The following is a 6,000-nucleotide window of genomic DNA, read 5'->3' on the forward strand; positions in this document are numbered from 1 at the left end:
GCAGTCAAGCTTCTATGTCAATTCTTGGCTTATCTGATCTTTGCTACCTGTGTGTCCATTAGGGCTGTATAAAGCTTCACTCAGTTCGGCAGAGATTCAGCCTGATTCAGTGGCCAAATCCGAATTGAATCAGGAGACCCTTTTTATCTCTCTGAATCGATTTGGAAAGATTCAGTGATTCGGACCTAGACACAGCTTTAAATGTTTTTTCTACATAACTCAAGGTAGCAGGTAGCTTGTGAATGCTGAGATGATGGGGTGGATGGAGTGTCCCACAGAAACACAGGGGCTCCCCAGTGCGTTTGGCAGCAGACCTGGAAGTGGACCAGAAGTACTTCTAGTCCACTTCCAGGTCTGCCGGGGAGCATGCGGGAGGGACCCCTGTGGCCCTCCCTCCCCCCCAGCTTGGCAACTGGTGCCTTCTGGGTTTGGGGGAACACTTGGGGTCCCCCCACTGCTGATTGCCAAGCCAGAGGAATTCAGGGGCCCCAGTGGACCCAGAAGTGGATCAGAAGTTCTTCCAGTCCACTTCTGGGTTTGCTGCTGAGCACATGCTGAGGGAGAGGGCCCTGCACTCCTGTGGGATGCTCCATCCGCCCCACCATTGCAGTGTTCATGAGCCACACCTGGTACCTTGAGGTATATAGAAAAAACATGTAAAACCATGTCTATGGCTGAATTGCTGATTCTCTAAATCAGCATCGAATCTTCAGATTCGAATTCAGCTGAATCAAATTGGGACAGTGATCTGAATCAACAAATCGAATCACTGTCCTCTATTCTGCCAAATTTGAATCTGAATCAAACACGGCCCATTTTGCACACCCCTAGCATCCATATCTTTTGCTCCCTTTGTTTTGTTACTAGTACTAAGCAATGTGGCTGTTAATGGCAAGGAGTGTCACATATGGAGTATCCAATTCCGTGTCTGATCTGAGGAAAGGGACTCTTCATCACATTATTGATTATATTTGTTTTCTTTTTATCCAGATTGGTTAGAGTTAATCTGTGTCCCATATGAGGTTCACTATAGAACCCATAATTTCATAGTTTCATAGTTTCTAGGGTCAGAAGGGACCTGAGTAGATCATCTAGTCTGACCCCCTGCCATGGCAGGAAAGAGTACTGGGGTCAAAGGACCCCAGCAAGATGTTCATCTAACCTCCTCTTAAAGACCCCCAGGGTAGGAGCCAGCACCACTTCTCTTGGAAGTTGGTTCCAGATCCTAGCCGCCCTGACAGTGAAGTAGCGTCTCCTGATATCCAGCCTAAATCTACCCTCCGCCAGCTTGTGACAATTATTCCTGGTCGCTCCTGGCAGTGCTCAGGGGAACAGGGGCTCCCCCAGTGTCTCCTGGTCCCCCCTGACTAGTTTATAACAGGCCACTAAATCCCCGCTCAGCCTTCTCTTTTGGAGACTGAACAGGTTCAGGTCCCTCAGCCTCTCCTCATAGGGCCTGCCCTGCTGTCCCCTGATCATGCAATTGGCCCTTCTCTGGACCCTCTCCATGCTGTCCGCATCCCTCTTGAAGAGCGGCGCCCAGAACTGGACACAGTACTCCAACTGTGACCTGACCAGTGCCACATAGAGGGGGAGAATCATCTCCTTGGACCTGCTCGAGATGCATCTGTGGATGCATGACAAGGTGTGGTTGGCCTTCCTGACTGCATCCCCACACTGCCGGCCCATGTTCATCTTGGAGTCAATGATGACTCCAAGATCCTTTTCCACCTCTGTACTGACAAGAGGGGAGTTCCCCAACCTGTCGGTATGGTGCCAGTTGTTTCTGTCCAAGTGCATCACTTTGCACTTGTCTGTGTTGAATCCCATCCTATTCTCATTCGCCCACCCCTGTAACCTGTCTAGGTCCAGTTGTAGTCTGTTGCTTCCTTCCAGTGTGCCCACATCCCCCCACATCTTAGTGTCATCAGCAAATTTGAACAGGGGGCTTTTCACCCCCCTCATCCAAGTCACTGATGAAGATGTTGAACAGTGCAGGCCTGAGGACCGAGCCCTGCGGAACCCCACTGCCCACGTCCTTCCAGGTTGAGTAGGAGCCATCCACTACCACCCTCTGGGTGCAGCCCTCCAGCCAGTTGACGACCCATTTGACTGTGTGGGTGTCGACACCGCAGTCCCCCATTTTCTTGATGAGAATGGGGTGAGAGACAGTGTTGAAAGCCTTCCGGAAGTCCAGGAAGACTATGTCCACTGCTACCCCTGCATCTAATGATTTGGTGATCTGATCGTAAAAGGCCACCAGGTTGGTCTGACAGGACCTGCCACTGATGAACCCATGTTGGTTGCCCCTAAGCATGAAGTCCCCAGCTGGCCCCTTGTGGATGTGTGCCAGAATAATTTTCTCAAAAAAGCTTGCTCAGGATCGAGGTAAGACTAACTGGCCTATAGTTTCCCGGGTCCTCCTTCTTCCCCTTTTTGAAGATGGGAACCACGTTGGCCCTCTTCCAGTCCTCCGGCACCACATCGGAGCGCCACGAGTGCTCATAAAGCCGTGCCAGGGGTCCTGCAATGACCTTGGCCAATTCCTTTATAACTCTAGGGTGGAGATCATCCGGACCAGCTGACCTGAATACATCCAGTCCCTCCAGAAGTTCCCTAACTAGTTCCTCATTAACCCTTGACCCAGGTGTGCCTCCCCTGGGGCCCAAGGGGGGCCCAGCAGGGAGGAGACTGTTCTGGTCTCTACTTAGGAAGACGGAGGCAAAGAAATCGTTAAACATGTTAGCTTTGTCGTCTGGTGTGACGACCAAATTTCCCAACGTGTCCTGCAGGGGCCCCACATTACCCGGACCCTTCTTTTTACCCCCTATGTATTTAAAGAAGGACTTCCTATTGTCCTTAATCTGGGAAGCTAGTCCTAATTCCATCTCAGTCTTGGCCTTCCTGACTGCCCCCTTACATCCCCGAGCGACTGCGGTATAGTCGTCCGTGGTGATGTCCCCTTCTTTCCATTGGGTGTACACCACCCTTTTAGCATGGAGACATTCTCAGATGCTCTTGGTAAGCCATGGAGGCTTCTGTGCCCTCCTGCTCCCTTTGATCCTCATTGGGATTACCTTCCTTTGGGCTTGGAGGCTCGTCTCCTTAAGGAGCGACCACTCTCCTTGGACACCTGGCTCCCTTCCCCTCTGGGACCTCAGCGCTTCCCCAACTATCCTCCTTAGCTTGTTGAAGTTTGCCCTCCTGAAATCTAGGGCTGCTGTCTTACTGCAGACCTTTGCCACCTTGCACTAGTTGGTGAATTCCATCAGGTGATGATCACTGTCGCCCGGGTGGTCGAGCACCCGCAGCCCCCTCACCAGGTCATCACCCGTGGCCAGCACCAGGTCCAACAAGGCGTCTCCCCTGGTGGGGCTGTGCACCTCCTGGGTTAGATGGAGGTCCTGCACTCTGTCTAAGAACCTACTTGAGCAGTCAGACCTGGCTGACTGCTGTTCCCAGCAGATGTCTGGGAAGTTCAGGTCCCCCATGACTACCACATCCTTAGCCTTCACTACCTCAGTGAGCTGACCTAAGAATTCCTGGTCAAGCTCTTCCCCCTGGTTGAGAGGTCTGTAGTAGACCCCCACCATTAAGTCTCTTTCCCCTCCACTGCCTTGTACTTTAACCCAAAGCACTTCAGAGTGCCCTTCATCTGACTCCTTGCTAATTGATGAGGATGTGTATTCCTCCTTGATATAGAGTGCCACGCCCCCACCTCTCCTTCCTATCCTGTCCCTCCTGTACAGCCTATAGCCCTCGGCATTCACTGCCCAGTCATGCATTGAGTCCCACCACATTTCAGTGATCCCCACTATGTCCGGGCTGGTGTCAGCTAGCAGGAGGGTGAGTTCCTCCTGCTTGTTTCCCATACTACAAGCATTTGTGTAGAGGCATTTGACGCCTCCTGAGAATGTGTGTACTGACCCCCTTGTCCCAGTGTTGCCCTGGCTCCTGTCTCTTACCCGTTTATTCGTTTCACTCGTCGGTCTAGGCTGGGCTGTACTTGTGGGTGTTGCTTCATCTGGCAGTCCAATGTTTCCTCTGCCCTCAACTTCCCCTTTCCCTGATGAGCCTAGTTTAAAGCCCGCCAGAGGAGGTCCGCCAACCTAGAAGAGAACACATGCTTACCTTTAGGGAAAAGGTGGAGTCCATCCCATCCAAGCATGTCTTGGAAGTGAAGGATTGAAAAATGGATAATGAATCAGTTGTTTGTTTGTTTTTTCTTTTTACAAAATTAACATATTCACAGCCTGTACGATTTGGCTAAGGAAATCATTTTTAACTAAGACCACTTTTAGCAGTGCATGTTTAAGCTGGCTGTTCAGCTTAGTTACAGAGAACTAGGTGCTATGAAATTTTCTGTACCAAATAAAAATGAGCTCCCTTCCTATTCTGAAATGGAAAGTTGAAAAGCGCTTTGTGTAGAGGCAAAAATAGTCACTGAAATAGATTGTAGTTATTGTTTTAAATAGCATACCTAGTATATCACTAGAAGAGACCCCCATGGCACTTTAATTTAAATACAAATAAGAAGATATCTTTGATCTGTTGTTTTTGTGAGGCTTTTATATATTTTATATATATGTTTTATTACATATATGCGCATGCATGCACGTGTGTATGTACACACACACACACAGAGTAGCTAATTTAAGAGAAGCAAAGTAAAAAATTTCAGGTATTTACTAGCTGGTCCCAGAGACGGGGAGAGTGAAAAGTGATATCAATCTGCCTTTGTTTATCCATCTCCATCCTTGGGTACTTTACTGAGTACTGCTTAGCTAGGCTTGAGAAATGAGTTTCTTTTAGAACTGTTGAAAGTTTCCAACAGAACAGTTTTCCATTTGAAAATGTTGTTTCAACAAGATCAAAATGTATTACAGGGATAGATTGTTTTTGCCCTGCCGAAGTATCCTAAAAAATGGAAATTCCAAATTTCCATTCTCTCATTCCTTTTAATGCTTTTTTGCATGGTGGGTATGAGAGGGGAAGGGTTCTTTACACTCTGCTCAGTAGGTCTGATTTTAAAAAAATAATGTGGTGTTTCCCTTCTCTGTGCCTGAAAGAAAAAGACAAAGTGGAAGGGAACTGTTAGGGTAACAATATGGATTTTGGGGAGCACTGAGTGTGCAGCTGAATAAAAGTTTTTTTTCTGTTTCTCAGTAAAAGCTGCTGGTTGCAAGACTGGATGATATATTAAAAGTAACTAACTTTGCTAATGCTTAAGTAAGTGGATTCCTAACAAAACAATAGGTTGCAAAGTGTATGCTGTGTTGTGTAAAAATAGGATACAGACCAACGGATATCGTTAGGGGACAAAGCAGAAGTACGGCCTTGGAGATGGTACTGAAGTCATCCAGGAACCAGAAAGAACAACAAGAAACCACAATTGACCAGGAGAAGATGGAGGTCAAAGTCTTACGCATGCACTCTTAGCAGAGAGGCATGTAAATGAATAAAATGGATAGGCAATACCATGCTAAGAAAGTAAACAGCAAACAGAGGCAGAGCTTGAGATGAGAGGAGAAATGGGTGGAACTGAAGGAGGGACATAGGTGGGATAAATGTTAATAAGTATGAACCAAGGTGTATAAATGTTGGAAATAACTATTATTCAGGGCTGCTCCCCTGGTTTCACGGGCCATGTGTCTGTGAGGGAGCTCGCCCAAAGCTGTCTCTATTCTGAATAAAGCTGTTACAAACAATGTGTGCTGGTGTTTGCTCCCTGCTTGCTCTGGCTAATGAGTAACAGGATCCATGAGCAATTGGGCCGTTGTCTCCTTAGTCGTTGGGGACCGCATGGAGCCAGGGTCTAACAGGTACCTTAAGAATGGGTGTTGCAGGATGGCTCCTGGTTTTCTCCTCCTTTTACTGTAGTGGGAAATTAGAAAAAGAAAGCACAGAGAATTATACAGGTGGGAGCAGCAATAGATGGCAGTAGGAGAGGACAATTCCTTGCTTTGACCATCTCAGTCTATGACTGGCAAAAAAGAGAAG

Source organism: Crocodylus siamensis, chromosome 4, assembly GCF_052110815.1.
Source record: "Crocodylus siamensis isolate JL-2025a chromosome 4, ASM5211081v1, whole genome shotgun sequence".
NCBI classification, from domain to species: Eukaryota; Metazoa; Chordata; order Crocodylia; family Crocodylidae; genus Crocodylus; species Crocodylus siamensis.